Source organism: Lampetra planeri, chromosome 58 (assembly GCF_965212315.1).
Source record: "Lampetra planeri chromosome 58, kcLamPlan1.2.h2, whole genome shotgun sequence".
Taxonomy (NCBI): Eukaryota; Metazoa; Chordata; class Hyperoartia; order Petromyzontiformes; family Petromyzontidae; genus Lampetra; species Lampetra planeri.
Window position 1 is genome coordinate 1612240 of NC_136164.1, and position 15892 is coordinate 1628131.

At 36.9% G+C, this 15892-nt stretch overlaps 19 non-coding genes across 19 annotated transcripts; all 19 read left to right on the forward strand.

The window, feature by feature from the left end:
* The first annotated feature begins 1513 nt into the window (after nt 1-1513).
* TRNAC-GCA (transfer RNA cysteine (anticodon GCA)) lies at nt 1514-1585 on the forward strand. The gene has a single exon. It is a non-coding gene; the product is annotated as a tRNA-Cys (tRNA).
* Nucleotides 1586-2155: 570 nt separating this feature from the next.
* Nucleotides 2156-2227, forward strand: TRNAC-GCA (transfer RNA cysteine (anticodon GCA)). Its single transcript has one exon. It is a non-coding gene; the product is annotated as a tRNA-Cys (tRNA).
* A 568-nt stretch (nt 2228-2795) lies between these two features.
* Nucleotides 2796-2867, forward strand: TRNAC-GCA (transfer RNA cysteine (anticodon GCA)). The gene has a single exon. It is a non-coding gene; the product is annotated as a tRNA-Cys (tRNA).
* Nucleotides 2868-3419: 552 nt separating this feature from the next.
* Nucleotides 3420-3491, forward strand: TRNAC-GCA (transfer RNA cysteine (anticodon GCA)). Its single transcript has one exon. It is a non-coding gene; the product is annotated as a tRNA-Cys (tRNA).
* Nucleotides 3492-4059: 568 nt separating this feature from the next.
* Nucleotides 4060-4131, forward strand: TRNAC-GCA (transfer RNA cysteine (anticodon GCA)). Its single transcript has one exon. It is a non-coding gene; the product is annotated as a tRNA-Cys (tRNA).
* Nucleotides 4132-4700: 569 nt separating this feature from the next.
* On the forward strand, nt 4701-4772 carry TRNAC-GCA (transfer RNA cysteine (anticodon GCA)). Its single transcript has one exon. It is a non-coding gene; the product is annotated as a tRNA-Cys (tRNA).
* A 554-nt stretch (nt 4773-5326) lies between these two features.
* On the forward strand, nt 5327-5398 carry TRNAC-GCA (transfer RNA cysteine (anticodon GCA)). Its single transcript has one exon. It is a non-coding gene; the product is annotated as a tRNA-Cys (tRNA).
* A 567-nt stretch (nt 5399-5965) lies between these two features.
* Nucleotides 5966-6037, forward strand: TRNAC-GCA (transfer RNA cysteine (anticodon GCA)). The gene has a single exon. It is a non-coding gene; the product is annotated as a tRNA-Cys (tRNA).
* An 835-nt stretch (nt 6038-6872) lies between these two features.
* Nucleotides 6873-6944, forward strand: TRNAC-GCA (transfer RNA cysteine (anticodon GCA)). The gene has a single exon. It is a non-coding gene; the product is annotated as a tRNA-Cys (tRNA).
* Nucleotides 6945-7513: 569 nt separating this feature from the next.
* TRNAC-GCA (transfer RNA cysteine (anticodon GCA)) lies at nt 7514-7585 on the forward strand. The gene has a single exon. It is a non-coding gene; the product is annotated as a tRNA-Cys (tRNA).
* A 1874-nt stretch (nt 7586-9459) lies between these two features.
* Nucleotides 9460-9531, forward strand: TRNAC-GCA (transfer RNA cysteine (anticodon GCA)). Its single transcript has one exon. It is a non-coding gene; the product is annotated as a tRNA-Cys (tRNA).
* A 1194-nt stretch (nt 9532-10725) lies between these two features.
* Nucleotides 10726-10797, forward strand: TRNAC-GCA (transfer RNA cysteine (anticodon GCA)). Its single transcript has one exon. It is a non-coding gene; the product is annotated as a tRNA-Cys (tRNA).
* Nucleotides 10798-11364: 567 nt separating this feature from the next.
* TRNAC-GCA (transfer RNA cysteine (anticodon GCA)) lies at nt 11365-11436 on the forward strand. The gene has a single exon. It is a non-coding gene; the product is annotated as a tRNA-Cys (tRNA).
* Nucleotides 11437-11988: 552 nt separating this feature from the next.
* Nucleotides 11989-12058, forward strand: TRNAC-GCA (transfer RNA cysteine (anticodon GCA)). The gene has a single exon. It is a non-coding gene; the product is annotated as a tRNA-Cys (tRNA).
* A 558-nt stretch (nt 12059-12616) lies between these two features.
* On the forward strand, nt 12617-12688 carry TRNAC-GCA (transfer RNA cysteine (anticodon GCA)). The gene has a single exon. It is a non-coding gene; the product is annotated as a tRNA-Cys (tRNA).
* A 565-nt stretch (nt 12689-13253) lies between these two features.
* TRNAC-GCA (transfer RNA cysteine (anticodon GCA)) lies at nt 13254-13325 on the forward strand. The gene has a single exon. It is a non-coding gene; the product is annotated as a tRNA-Cys (tRNA).
* A 1209-nt stretch (nt 13326-14534) lies between these two features.
* Nucleotides 14535-14606, forward strand: TRNAC-GCA (transfer RNA cysteine (anticodon GCA)). Its single transcript has one exon. It is a non-coding gene; the product is annotated as a tRNA-Cys (tRNA).
* A 553-nt stretch (nt 14607-15159) lies between these two features.
* Nucleotides 15160-15231, forward strand: TRNAC-GCA (transfer RNA cysteine (anticodon GCA)). The gene has a single exon. It is a non-coding gene; the product is annotated as a tRNA-Cys (tRNA).
* Nucleotides 15232-15801: 570 nt separating this feature from the next.
* Nucleotides 15802-15873, forward strand: TRNAC-GCA (transfer RNA cysteine (anticodon GCA)). The gene has a single exon. It is a non-coding gene; the product is annotated as a tRNA-Cys (tRNA).
* The last annotated feature ends 19 nt before the right edge of the window (nt 15874-15892 follow it).

Here is a 15892-nt window from a genome sequence, read left to right on the forward strand (position 1 = left end):
TCGGCAGCGACGCCAGACTCTCTTGCACCCGGACCGTCACCAACCACCACTGAGCGTGCCGGGTCGAGCCCTTGTGACGGGCCCGCCGCGAGAACGCGCGCCAAAACGCGCAGACTATTGTGAGGTCGGCCGTTGGGGGGCCCTTGCGGACAGTGGGGGAGGGACATCCGGAGCGCGTGTATATATGTTGGGTTTGCGGAATGGGGTATTTATTCGGGAGGGTGCGCCGGGTTATTTTTTTTCTCTTTCTTCTTCTACCTGTTCCTGTTGTTGTTGTTGTTGTTATGACTGTTATCGTTCTTGTTAAATTTACGCGAGGCACACACGGTTTTGGGGAGGCATGCACCTTTATTCTGGTTTTGTTGCAGCCGGGGACGGCTGCGAGCTGTACAGGGGGGGGTGATGTAGAGGTGTAATTGTGTATGGGAGCGGATGGCAAACAAACACAAGGGGCGTGGTTAGGGCCGTACACATAGGAGGTGGCCACACCGACGTCCGCACCTGCATCCCCCACGGGCCCCTCCCGGGGGGGCCGCGGACTATAAGAGGGGGTGAGCCGGAGGGCTCGAGGTCGAGGTATCAGCTTTAACCAGCGAAGACGGAAGACCAGCTAGAATAGGCCCCGGAGCTCCCCTGGCTCGCTGTCCTTATAAGGGCCGACCAGGGCAAGCCGGTGGCGTGGCCCCGAGAGCCCAGACTGACGAGCAGGTCTGGGAACTCAGGGGGTCGGATCCCAGCTTGACCAGGGCTGGGACAGGTAGCCTCCCCTAGCTCCCTAGTGGAGGACTTGGGCTTAGGTTAGCGGGGCTTAGATGTTGTGTCTCCCTGTTAGCCGAGTAAGGGGACGTTACCCCTTAGGTCCTGTGTATACTCGCTAACTGTATACAAGTTGTGTTAATAAATAAGTGTGCCTCCGATCCCGTCGTCAAGCCTCCTGAGTAATTACTACACTCTGATGGTGCATTGTCTTTGAGTTGTGCGCCTTTTGGCGTCATCTGGTCCAACCCATATGAGACTAGGCTCTAAGGAAAGCTGTCTCGGGTGTGGATCAATCAACTTTAAGGACAGTGCACATTATCAGAGTTAAGTTCTTTTGTTTGTATTATGACTGCAGGTATTGCGGTCTATGCAAACATGACTCCTTGTAAAAGGTGTCAGGTTTGTTGCCAGATAGAAGGGTAAAGAACCAATTATCATGTTTAACTTATCTTACAAAAAAATCTCACTTTCCCCAAATATGATGTTTTGAATCCCATTCTGAAAATCATATTAGATAATGGGAATGAGGCCGAATTATATTCACGCAAAAGCCTTTTTAATTTCGGTTGTGTAATGTCGAATTCGAAAGTTTAATTTTGGGAAAATGTGCTCAAAGTGTGAGATTCAAGTGTAATTATATCCTCTAAAAGACTTGTTCATGGTGGTTGTGGACCGGTGAAGTCGATCATTTGTTTGCTGGGAAAATGAGCTAAAAAATTGATTCAAGATTACATCAAAATTTGTTGTATTGCATGGGGGTGTAGCTCAGAGGTAGAGCATTTGACTGCACATCAAGAGGTCCTTGGTTTAAATCCAAGCGCCCACTTTTCTAGTTTATGAATTTTTTCATTGTAAAGGCCTCTGCTGGAGTGCTAAAACATGCATAGAAGTATCAGTTTAAATAAAGAAGAGAAATTGCACCTCTTTTGCTTGACATTAACGTTATCATGCGAAAAGTTTATTTTTTATGTTCCATAATTGTCTTCAGTTTCTTTTCGACTTATAATTAAAAAACAATCTTCACGCTTATTTATGTCATGCAGAGACTTGTCCAAACCATCACACTTAACACACAAAACTGTTTAACTTATCTTACAAAAGAATCTCACTTTCCCCAAATATGATGTTTTGTTTCCCATTCAGAAAATCATATTAGATAATGGGAATGAGGCCGAATTATATTCACGCAAAAGCCTTTTTCATTTCGGTTGTGTAATGTCGAAGTCGAAAGTTGAATTTTGGGAAAATGTGCGCAAAGTGTGAGATTCAAGTGTAATTATATACTCTAAAAGACTTGTTCATGGTGGTTGTGGACCGGTGAAGTCGATAATTTGTTTGCTGGGAAAATGAGCTAAAAAATAGATTCAAGATGACATCAAAATTTGTAGTATTGCATGGGGGTGTAGCTCAGAGGTAGAGCATTTGACTGCAGATCAAGAGGTCCTTGGTTCAAATCCAAGCGCCCCCTTTTCTTGTTCGTGATTTTTTTCATTGGCAAGGCCTCTGCTGGAGTGCAAAAACATGCATAGAAGTATCAGTTTAAATAAAGAAGAGAAATTGCACCTCTTTTGCTTGACATTTACGTTATCATGCGAAAAGTTTATTTTTTATCTTCCATAATTGTCTTTAGTTTCTTTTCGACTTTTTATTAAAAACAATCTTCAAGCTTATTTATGTCACGCAGAGACTTGTCCAAACCATCACACTTAACAAACAAAACTGTTTAACTTATCTTACAAAAGAATCTCAATTTCCCCAAATATGATGTTTTGAATCCCATTCTGAAAATCATATTAGAAAATGGGAATGAGGCCGAATTATATTCACGCAAAAGCCTTTTCATTTTGTTTGTGTAATGTCGAAGTCGAAAGTTTAATTTTGGGAAAATGTGCTCAAAGTGTGAGATTCAAGTGTAATTATGTACTCTAAAAGACTTGTTCATGGTGGTTTTGGACTGGTGAAGTTGATAATTTGTTTGCTGGGAAAATGAGCTAAAAAATTGATTCAAGATTACATCAAAATTTGTAGTGTTGCATGGGGGTGTAGCTCAGAGGTAGAGCATTTGACTGCAGATCAATAGGTCCTTGGTTCAAATCCAAGCGCCCCCTTTTCTTGTTCGTGAATTTTTTCATTGGCAAGACCTCTGCTGGAGTGCAAAAACATGCAGAGAAGCATCAGTTTAAATAAAGAAGAGAATTGCACCTCTTTTGCTTCACATTTACGTTATCATGCGAAAAGTTTATTTTTTATCTTCCATAATTGTCTTTAGTTTCTTTTCGACTTTTAATAAAAAATCTTCACGCGTATTTACGTCACGTGGCGACTTGTCCAAACGATTGCACTTAACACACAAAACTGTTTGACTTATCTTACAAAAGAATCTCACTTTCACCAAATATGATGTTTTGAATCCCATTCTGAAAATAATATTAGATAATAGGAATGAGGCCGAATTATATTCACACAAAGTCTTTTTCATTTTGTTTGTGTAATGCCGAAGTCGAGAGTTTAATTTTGGGAAAATGTGCTCAAAGTGTGAGATTCAAGTGTAATTAGAATTGTTCAAGGTGGTTGTGGACCGGTGAAGTCGATCATTTGTTTGCTGGGAAAATGAGCTAAAAAATTGATTCAAGATTACATCAAAATTTGTTGTATTGCATGGGGGTGTAGCTCAGAGGTAGAGCATTTGACTGCACATCAAGAGGTCCTTGGTTCAAATCCAAGTGTCCCCTATTCTTGTTCGTGAATTTTTTCATTGGCAAGGCCTCTGCTGGAGTGCAAAAACATGCATAGAAGTATCAGTTTAAATAAAGAAGAGAAATTGCACCTCTTTTGCTTGACATTTACGTTATCATGCGAAAAGTTTATTTTTTATCTTCCAAAATTGTCTTTAGTTTCTTTTCGACTTTTTATTAAAAACAATCTTCACGCTTATTTATGTCACGCAGAGACTTGTCCAAACCATCACACTTAACAAACAAAACTGTTTAACTTATCTTACAAAAGAATCTCAATTTCCCCAGATATGATGTTTTGAATCCCATTCTGAAAATCATATTAGATAATGGGAATGAGGCCGAATTATATTCACGCAAAAGCCTTTTTCATTTTGGTTGTGTAATGTCGACGTCGAAAGTTTAATTTTGGGAAAATGTGCTCAAAGTGTGAGATTCAAGTGTAATTATATCCTCTAAAAGACTTGTTCATGGTGGTTGTGGACTGGTGAAGTCGATCATTTGTTTGCTGGGAAAATGAGCTAAAAATTGATTCAAGATTATCTAAAAATTTCTAGTATTGCATGGGGGTGGAGCTCAGAGGTAGAGCATTTGACTGCAGATCAAGAGGTCCTTGGTTCAAATGCAAGCGCCCCCTTTTCTTGTTCGTGAATTTTTTCATTAGCAAGACCTCTGCTGGAGTGCAAAAACATGCATAGAAGTATCAGTTTAAATAAAGAAGAGAAATTGCACCTCTTTTGCTTGACATTTACGTTATCATGCGAAAAGTTTATTTTTTATCTTCCATAATTGTCTTTAGTTTCTTTTCGACTTTTAATTAAAAACAATCTTCACGCTTATTTATGTCACGCAGTGACTTGTCCAAACCATCACACTTAACACACAAAACTGTTTAACTTATCTTACAAAAGAATCTCAATTTCACCAAATATGATGTTTTGAATCCCATTCTGAAAATCATATTAGAAAATGGGAATGAGGCCGAATTATATTCACGCAAAAGCCTTTTTCATTTTGGTTGTGTAATGTCGAAGTCGAAAGTTTAATTTTGGGAAAATGTGCTCAAAGTGTGAGATTCAAGTGTAATTATGTACTCTAAAAGACTTGTTCATGATGGTTTTGGACTGGTGAAGTTGATAATTTGTTTGCTGGGAAAATGAGCTAAAAAATTGATTCAAGATTACATCAAAATTGGTAGTGTTGCATGGGGGTGTAGCTCAGAGGTAGAGCATTTGACTGCAGATCAAGAGGTCCTTGGTTCAAATCCAAGCGCCCCCTTTTCTTGTTCGTGAATTTTTTCATTGGCAAGACCTCTGCTGGAGTGCAAAAAACATGCATAGAAGTAACAGTTTAAATAAAGAAGAGAAATTGCACCTCTTTTGCTTGACATTTACGTTATCATGCGAAAAGTTTATTTTTTATCTTCCATAATTGTCTTTAGTATTTTTTCGACTTTTAATAAAAAATCTTCACGCGTATTTACGTCACGCGGCGACTTGTCCAAACGATTACACTTAACACACAAAACTGTTTAACTTATCTTACAAAAGAATCTCACTTTCCCCAAATATGATGTTTTGAATCCCATTCTGAAAATCATATTAGATAATAGGAATGAGGCCGAATTATATTCACACAAAGTCTTTTTCATTTTGGTTGTGTAATGCCGAAGTCGAGAGTTTAATTTTGGGAAAATGTGCTCAAAGTGTGAGATTCAAGTGTAATTAGAATTGTTCAAGGTGGTTGTGGACCGGTGAAGTCGATCATTTGTTTGCTGGGAAAATGAGCTAAAAAATTGATTCAAGATTACATCAAAATTTGTAGTGTTGCATGGGGGTGTAGCTCAGAGGTAGAGCATTTGACTGCAGATCAAGAGGTCCTTGGTTCAAATCCAAGCGCCCCTTTTCTTGTTCGTGAATTTTTTCATTGGCAAGACCTCTGCTGGAGTGCAAAAACATGCAAAGAAGTATCAGTTTAAATAAAGAAGAGAAATTGCACCTCTTTTGCTTGACATTTACGTTATCATGCGAAAAGTTTATTTTTTATCTTCCATAATTGTCTTTAGTTTCTTTTCGACTTTTAATTAAAAACAATCTTCACGCTTATTTATGTCACGCAGTGACTTGTCCAAACCATCACACTTAACACACAAAACGGTTTAACTTATCTTACAAAAGAATCTCACTTTCCCCAAATATGATGTTTTGAATCCTATTCTGAAAATCATATTAGATAATAGGAATGAGGCCGAATTATATTCACGCAAAAGCCTTTTTCATTTTGGTTGTGTAATGTCGAAGTCGAAAGTTTAATTTTGGGAAAATGTGCTCGAAGTGTGAGATTCAAGCGTAATTATTTACTCTGAAAGACTTGTTCATGGTGGTTGTGGACTGGTGAAGTTGATAATTTGTTTGCTGGGAAAATGAGCTGAAAAATTGATCAAGATTACATCAAAATTTGTAGTGTTGCATGGGGGTGTGGCTCAGAGGTAGAGCATTTGACTGCAGATCAAGAGGTCTTTGATTCAAATCCAAGCGCCCCCTTTTCTTGTTCGCGCATTTTTTCATTGGCAAGACCTCTGCTGGAGTGCAAAAACATGCAAAGAAGTATCAGTTTAAATAAAGAAGAGAAATTGCACCTCTTTTGCTTGACATTTACGTTTTCATGCGAAAAGTTTATTTTTTATCTTCCATAATTGTCTTTAGTTTCTTTTCGACTTTTTATTAAAAACAATCTTCACGCTTATTTATGTCACGCAGAGACTTGTCCAAACCATCACACTTAACAAACAAAACTGTTTAACTTATCTTACAAAAGAATCTCAATTTCCCCAAATATGATGTTTTGAATCCCATTCTGAAAATCATATTAGAAAATGGGAATGAGGCCGAATTATATTCACGCAAACGCCTTTTTCATTTTGGTTGTGTAATGCGAAAAGTTTATTTTTTATCTTCCATAATTGTCTTTAGTTTTTTTTCGACTTTTAATTAAAAACAATCTTCACGCTTATTTATGTGACGCAGAGACTTGTCCAAACCATCACACTTAACACACAAAACTGTTTAACTTATCTTACAAAAAAATCTCACTTTCCCAAAATATGATGTTTTGAATCCCATTCTGAAAATCATATTAGATAATGGGAATGAGGCCGAATTATATTCACGCAAACGCCTTTTTCATTTTGGTTGTGTAATGACGAAGTTGAAAGTTTAATCTTGGGAAAATGTACTCAAAGTGTGAGATTCAAGTGTAATTATGTACTCTAAAAGACTTGTTCATGGTGGTTGTGGACTGGTGAAGTTGATAATTTGTTTGCTGGGAAAATGAGCTAAAAAATTGATCAAGATTACAACAAAATTTGTAGTGTTGCATGGGGGTGTGGCTCAGAGGTAGAGCATTTGACTGCAGATCAAGAGGTCCTTGATTCAAATCCAAGCGCCCCCTTTTCTTGTTCGTGCATTTTTTCATTGGCAAGACCTCTGCTGGAGTGCAAAAACATGCAAAGAAGTATCAGTTTAAATAAAGAAGAGAAATTGCACCTCTTTTGCTTGACATTTACGTTATCATGCGAAAAGTTTATTTTTTATCTTCCATAATTGTCTTTAGTTTCTTTTCGACTTTTTATTAAAAACAATCTTCACGCTTATTTATGTCACGCAGAGACTTGTCCAAACTATCACACTTAACAAACAAAACTGTTTAACTCATCTTACAAAAGAATCTCAATTTCCCCAAATATGATGTTTTGAATCCCATTCTGAAAATCATATTAGATAATGGGAATGAGGCCGAATTATATTCACGCAAACGCCTTTTTCATTTCGGTTGTGTAATGTCGAAGTCGAAAGATTAATTTTGGGAAAATGTGCTCAAAGTGTGAGATTCAAGTGTAATTATATCCTCTAAAAGACTTGTTCATGGTGGTTGTGGACCGGTGAAGTCGATCATTTGTTTGCTGGGAAAATGAGCTAAAAAATTGATTCAAGATTACATCAAAATGTGTTGTATTGCATGGGGGTGTAGCTCAGAGGTAGAGCATTTGACTGCAGATCAAGAAGTCCTTGGTTCAAATCCAAGCACCCCCTTTTCTTGTTCGTGAATTTTTTCATTGGCAAGGCCTCTGCTGGAGTGGAAAAACATGCATAGAAGTATCAGTTTAAATAAAGAAGAGAAATTGCACCTCTTTAGCTTGACATTAACGTTATCATGCGAAAAGTTTATTTTTTATCTTCCATAATTGTCTTTAGTTTCTTTTCGACTTTTAATTAAAACAATCTTCACGCTTATTTATGTGACGCAGAGACTTGTCCAAACCATCACACTTAACACACAAAACTGTTTAACTTATACTATGGGAACCTCATTTGCCAGTAAAAATATGATAATTGGTTCTTTACCCTTCTATCTGGCAACAAAACTGACACCTTTTTACAAGGAGTCATGTTTGCAAAGACCGCAATACCTGCAGTCATAATACAAACAAAAGAACATAACTCTGATAATGTGCACTGTCCTTAAAGTTGATTGATCCACACCCGAGACAGCTTTCCTTAGAGCCTAGTCTCATATGGATTAAACCAAATAACGCCAAAAGGCGCACAACTCAAAGACAATGCACCATCAGAGTATGAGAGCTCGGGGAAAGCATCTACACTATGGGAACCTCATTTGCCAGTAAAAATATGATAATTGGTTCTTTACCCTTCTATCTGGCAACAAAACTGACACCTTTTTACAAGGAGTCATGTGAGGTTCCCATAGTGTAGATGCTTGCCCCGAGCTCTCATACTCTGATGGTGCATTGTCTTTGAGTTGTGCGCCTTTTGGCGTCATCTGGTCCAACCCATATGAGACTAGGCTCTAATGAAGCTCTCTCGGGTGTGGATCAATCAACGTTAAGGACAGTGCACATTATCAGAGTTATGTTCTTTTGTTTGTATTATGACTGCAGGTATTGCGGTCTATGCAAACATGACTCCTTGTAAAAAGGTGTCAGTTTTGTTGCCAGATAGAAGGGTAAAGAACCAATTATCATATTTTTACTGGCAAATGAGGTTCCCATAGTGTAGATGCTTGCCCCGAGCTCTCATACTCTGATGGTGCATTGTCTTTGAGTTGTGCGCCTTTTGGCGTCATCTGGTCCAACCCATATGAGACTAGGCTCTAAGGAAAGCTGTCTCGGGTGTGGATCAATCAACTTTAAGGACAGTGCACATTATCAGAGTTATGTTCTTTTGTTTGTATTATGACTGCAGGTATTGCGGTCTATGCAAACATGACTCCTTGTAAAAAGGTGTCAGTTTTGTTGCCAGATAGAAGGGTAAAGAACCAATTATCATATTTTTACTGGCAAATGAGGTTCCCATAGTGTAGATGCTTGCCCCGAGCTCTCATACTCTGATGGTGCATTGTCTTTGGGTTGTGCGCCTTTTGGCGTCATCTGGTCCAACCCATATGAGACTAGGCTCTAAGGAAAGCTGTCTCGGGTGTGGATCAATCAACTTTAAGGACAGTGCACATTATCAGAGTTAAGTTCTTTTGTTTGTATTATGACTGCAGGTATTGCGGTCTATGCAAACATGACTCCTTGTAAAAAGGTGTCAGTTTTGTTGCCAGATAGAAGGGTAAAGAACCAATTATCATGTTTAACTTATCTTACAAAAAAATCTCACTTTCCCCAAATATGATGTTTTGAATCCCATTCTGAAAATCATATTAGATAATGGGAATGAGGCCGAATTATATTCACGCAAAAGCCTTTTTCATTTTGGTTGTGTAATGTCGAAGTCGAAAGTTGAATTTTGGGAAAATGTGCTCAAAGTGTGAGATTCAAGTGTAATTATATACTCTAAAAGACTTGTTCATGGTGGTTGTGGACCGGTGAAGTCGATAATTTGTTTGCTGGGAAAATGAGCTAAAAAATAGATTCAAGATGACATCAAAATTTGTAGTATTGCATGGGGGTGTAGCTCAGAGGTAGAGCATTTGACTGCAGATCAAGAGGTCCTTGGTTCAAATCCAAGCGCACCCTTTTCTTGTTCGTGATTTTTTTCATTGGCAAGGCCTCTGCTGGAGTGCAAAAACATGCATAGAAGTATCAGTTTAAATAAAGAAGAGAAATTGCACCTCTTTTGCTTGACATTTACGTTATCATCCGAAAAGTTTATTTTTTATCTTCCATAATTGTCTTTAGTTTCTTTTCGACTTTTTATTAAAAACAATCTTCACGCTTATTTATGTCACGCAGAGACTTGTCCAAACCATCACACTTAACAAACAAAACTGTTTAACTTATCTTACAAAAGAATCTCAATTTCCCCAAATATGATGTTTTGAATCCCATTCTGAAAATCATATTAGATAATGGGAATGAGGCCGGATTATATTCACGCAAAAGCCTTTTTCATTTTGGTTGTGTAATGTCGACGTCGAAAGTTTAATTTTGGGAAAATGTGCTCAAAGTGTGAGATTCAAGAGTAATTATATCCTCTAAAAGACTTGTTCATGGTGGTTGTGGACTGGTGAAGTCGATCATTTGTTTGCTGTGAAAATGAGCTAAAAATTTATTCAAGATTATCTCAAAATTTCTAGTATTGCATGGGGGTGTAGCTCAGAGGTAGAGCATTTGACTGCAGATCATAGCGGTCCTTGGTTCAAATGCAAGAGCCCCCTTTTCTTGTTCGTGAATTTTTTCATTGGCAAGACCTCTGCTGGAGTGCAAAAACATGCATAGAAGTATCAGTTTAAATAAAGAAAAGAAATTGCACCTCTTTTGCTTGACATTTACGTTATCATGCGAAAAGTTTATTTTTTATGTTCCATAATTGTCTTTAGTTTCTTTTCGACTTTTAATAAAAAATCTTCACGCGTATTTACGTCACGCGGCGACTTGTCCAAACGATTACACTTAACACACAAAACTGTTTAACTTATCTTACAAAAGAATCTCACTTTCCCCAAATATGATGTTTTGAATCCCATTCTGAAAATAATATTAGATAATAGGAATGAGGCCGAATTATATTCACACAAAGTCTTTTTCATTTTGTTTGTGTAATGCCGAAGTCGAGAGTTTAATTTTGGGAAAATGTGCTCAAAGTGTGAGATTCAAGTGTAATTAGAATTGTTCAAGGTGGTTGTGGACCGGTGAAGTCGATAATTTGTTTGCTGGGAAAATGAGCTAAAAAATAGATTCAAGATGACATCAAAATTTGTAGTATTGCATGGGGGTGTAGCGCAGAGGTAGAGCATTTGACTGCAGATCAAGAGGTCCTTGGTTCAAATCCAAGCGCCCCCTTTTCTTGTTCGTGAATTTTTTCATTGGCAAGGCCTCTGCTGGAGTGCAAAAACATGCATAGAATTATCAGTTTAAATAAAGAAGAGAAATTGCACCTCTTTTGCTTGACATTTACGTTATCATGCGAAAAGTTTATTTTTTATCTTCCATAATTGTCTTTAGTTTCTATTCGACTTTTTATTAAAAACAATCTTCACGCTTATTTATGTCACGCAGTGACTTGTCCAAACCATCACACTTAACACACAAAACTGTTTAACTTATCTTACAAAAGAATCTCAATTTCACCAAATATGATGTTTTGAATCCCATTCTGAAAATCATATTAGAAAATGGGAATGAGGCCGAATTATATTCACGCAAAAGCCTTTTCATTTTGGTTGTGTAATGTCGAAGTCGAAAGTTTAATTTTGGGAAAATGTGCTCAAATGTGAGATTCAAGTGTTATTATATCCTCTAAAAGACTTGTTCATGGTGGTTTTGGACTGGTGAAGTTGATAATTTGTTTGCTGGGAAAATGAGCTAAAAAATTGATTCAAGATTACATCAAAATTTGTAGTGTTGCATGGGGGTGTAGCTCAGAGGTAGAGCATTTGACTGCAGATCAAGAGGTCCTTGGTTCAAATCCAAGCGCCCCCTTTTCTTGTTCGTGAATTTTTTCATTGGCAAGACCTCTGCTGGAGTGCAAAAACATGCATAGAAGTATCAGTTTAAGTAAAGAAGGGAATTGCACCTCTTTTGCTTCACATTTACGTTATCATGCGAAAAGTTTATTTTTTATCTTCCATAATTGTCTTTAGTTTCTTTTCGACTTTTAATAAAAAATCTTCACGCTTATTTACGTCACGCGGCGACTTGTCCAAACGATTACACTTAACACACAAAACTGTTTAACTTATCTTACAAAAGAATCTCACTTTCCACAAATATGATGTTTTGAATCCCATTCTGAAAATAATATTAGATAATAGGAATGAGGCCGAATTATATTCACACAAAGTCTTTTTCATTTTGTTTGTGTAATGCCGAAGTCGAGAGTTTAATTTTGGGAAAATGTGTTCAAAGTGTGAGATTCAAGTGTAATTAGAATTGTTCAAGGTGGTTGTGGACCGGTGAAGTCGATCATTTGTTTGCTGGGAAAATGAGCTAAAAAATTGATTCAAGATTACATCAAAATTTGTTGTATTGCATGGGTGTGTAGCTCAGAGGTAGAGCATTTGACTGCACATCAAGAGGTCCTTGGTTTAAATCCAAGCGCCCACTTTTCTTGTTTATGAATTTTTTCATTGTCAAGGATTCTGCTGGAGTGCTAAAACATGCATAGAAGTATCAGTTTAAATAAAGAAGAGAAATTGCACCTCTTTTGCTTGACATTTACGTTATCATGCGAAAAGTTTATTTTTTATCTTCCATAATTGTCTTTAGTTTCTATTCGACTTTTTATTAAAAACAATCTTCACGCTTATTTATGTCACGCAGTGACTTGTCCAAACCATCACACTTAACACACAAAACTGTTTAACTTATCTTACAAAAGAATCTCAATTTCACCAAATATGATGTTTTGAATCCCATTCTGAAAATCATATTAGAAAATGGGAATGAGGCCGAATTATATTCACGCAAAAGCCTTTTCATTTTGGTTGTGTAATGTCGAAGTCGAAAGTTTAATTTTGGGAAAATGTGCTCAAAGTGTGAGATTCAAGTGTAATTAGAATTGTTCAAGGTGGTTGTGGACCGGTGAAGTCGATCATTTGTTTGCTGGGAAAATGAGCTAAAAAATTGATTCAAGATTACATCAAAATTTGTTGTATTGCATGGGGGTGTAGCTCAAAGGTAGAGCATTTGACTGCACATCAAGAGGTCCTTGGTTTAAATCCAAGCGCCCACTTTTCTTGTTTATGAATTTTTTCATTGTCAAGGCTTCTGCTGGAGTGCTAAAACATGCATAGAAGTATCAGTTTAAATAAAGAAGAGAAATTGCACCTCTTTTGCTTGACATTAACGTTATCATGCGAAAAGTTTATTTTTTATGTTCCATAATTGTCTTCAGTTTCTTTTCGACTTATAATTAAAAAACAATCTTCACGCTTATTTATGTCATGCAGAGACTTGTCCAAACCATCACACTTAACACACAAAACTGTTTAACTTATCTTACAAAAGAATCTCACTTTCCCCAAATATGATGTTTTGTATCCCATTCAGAAAATCATATTAGATAATGGGAATGAGGCCGAATTATATTCACGCAAAAGCCTTTTTCGTTTTGGTTGTGTAATGTCGAAGTCGAAAGTTGAATTTTGGGAAAATGTGCTCAAAGTGTGAGATTCAAGTGTAATTATATACTCTAAAAGACTTGTTCATGGTGGTTGTGGACCGGTGAAGTCGATAATTTGTTTGCTGGGAAAATGAGCTAAAAAATAGATTCAAGATGAAAATTTGTAGTATTGCATGGGGGTGTAGCTCAGAGGTAGAGCATTTGACTGCAGATCAAGAGGTCCTTGGTTCAAATCCAAGCGCCCCCTTTTCTTGTTCGTGAATTTTTTCATTGGCAAGGCCTCTGCTGGAGTGCAAAAACATGCATAGAAGTATCAGTTTAAATAAAGAAGAGAAATTGCACCTCTTTTGCTTGACATTTACGTTATCATGCGAAAAGTTTATTTTTTATCTTCCATAATTGTCTTTAGTTTCTATTCGACTTTTTATTAAAAACAATCTTCACGCTTATTTATGTCACGCAGAGACTTGTCCAAACCATCACACTTAACAAACAAAACTGTTTAACTTATCTTACAAAATAATCTCAATTTCCCCAAATATGATGTTTTGAATCCCATTCTGAAAATCATATTAGATAATGGGAATGAGGCCGAATTATATTCACGCAAAAGCCTTTTTCATTTTGGTTGTGTAATGTCGACGTCGAAAGTTTAATTTTGCGAAAATGTGCTCAAAGTGTGAGATTCAAGTGTAATTATATCCTCTAAAAGACTTGTTCATGGTGGTTGTGGACTGGTGAAGTCGATCATTTGTTTGCTGGGAAAATGAGCTAAAAATTGATTCAAGATTATCTCAAAATTTCTAGTATTGCATGGGGGTGGAGCTCAGAGGTAGAGCATTTGACTGCAGATCAATAGGTCCTTGGTTCAAATGCAAGCGCCCCCTTTTCTTGTTCGTGAATTTTTTCATTGGCAAGACCTCTGCTGGAGTGCAAAAACATGCATAGAAGTATCAGTTTAAATAAAGAAGAGAAATTGCACCTCTTTTGCTTGACATTTACGTTATCATGCGAAAAGTTTATTTTTTATCTTCCATAATTGTCTTTAGTTTCTTTTCGACTTTTAATTAAAAACAATCTTCACGCTTATTTATGTGACGCAGAGACTTGTCCAAACCATCACACTTAACACACAAAACTGTTTAACTTATCTTACAAATGAATCTCACTTTCCCCAAATATGATGTTTTGTATCCCATTCAGAAAATCATATTAGATAATAGGAATGAGGCCGAATTATATTCACGCAAAAGCCTTTTTCATTTTGGTTGTGTAATGTCGAAGTCGAAAGTTTAATTTTGGGAAAATGTGCTCAAAGTGTGAGATTCAAGTGTAATTATGTACTCTAAAAGACTTGTTCATGATGGTTTTGGACTGGTGAAGTTGATCATTTGTTTGCTGGGAAAATGAGCTAAAAAATTGATTCAAGATAACATCAAAATTTGTAGTGTTGCATGGGGGTGTAGCTCAGAGGTAGAGCATTTGACTGCAGATCAAGAGGTCCTTGGTTCAAATCCAAGCGCCCCCTTTTCTTGTTCGTGAATTTTTTCATTGGCAAGACCTCTGCTGGAGTGCAAAAACATGCATAGAAGTAACAGTTTAAATAAAGAAGAGAAATTGCACCTCTTTTGCTTGACATTTACGTTATCATGTGAAAAGTTTATTTTTTATCTTCCATAATTGTCTTTAGTATTTTTTCGACTTTTAATAAAAAATCTTCACGCGTATTTACGTCACGCGGCGACTTGTCCAAACGATTACACTTAACACACAAAACTGTTTAACTTATCTTACAAAAGAATCTCACTTTCCCCAAATATGATGTTTTGAATCCCATTCTGAAAATCATATTAGATAATAGGAATGAGGCCGAATTATATTCACACAAAGTCTTTTTCATTTTGGTTGTGTAATGCCGAAGTCGAGAGTTTAATTTTGGGAAAATGTGCTCAAAGTGTGAGATTCAAGTGTAATTAGAATTGTTCAAGGTGGTTGTGGACCGGTGAAGTCGATCATTTGTTTGCTGAGAAAATGAGCTAAAAAATGGATTCAAGATTACATCAAAATTTATAGTATTGCATGGGGGTGTAGCTCAGAGGTAGAGCATTTGACTGCAGATCAAGAGGTCCTTGGTTCAAATCCAAGCGCCCCCTTTTCTTGTTCGTGAATTTTTTCATTGGCAAGGCCTCTGCTTAAGTGCAAAAACATGCATAGAAGTATCAGTTTAAATAAAGAAGAGAAATTGCACCTCTTTTGCTTGACATTTACGTTATCTTGCGAAAAGTTAATTTTTTTTCTTCCATAATTGTCTTTCGTTTCTTTTCGACTTATAATTAAAAAACAATCTTCACGCTTATTTATGTCATGCAGAGACTTGTCCAAACCATCACACTTAACACACAAAACTATTTAACTTATCTTACAAAAGAATCTCACTTTCCCCAAATATGATGTTTTGAATCCCATTCTGAAAATCATATTAGATAATGGGAATGAGGCCGAATTATATTCACGCAAAAGCCTTTTTAATTTCGGTTGTGTAATGTCGAATTCGAAAGTTTCATTTTGGGAAAATGTGCTCAAAGTGTGAGATTCAAGTGTAATTATATCCTCTAAAAGACTTGTTCATGGTGGTTGTGGACCGGTGAAGTCGATCATTTGTTTGCTGGGAAAATGAGCTAAAAAATTGATTCAAGATTACATCAATATTTGTAGTGTTGCATGGGGGTGTAGCTCAGAGGTAGAGCATTTGACTGCAGATCAAGAGGTCCTTGGTTCAAATCCAATCGCCCCTTTTCTTGTTCGTGAATTTTT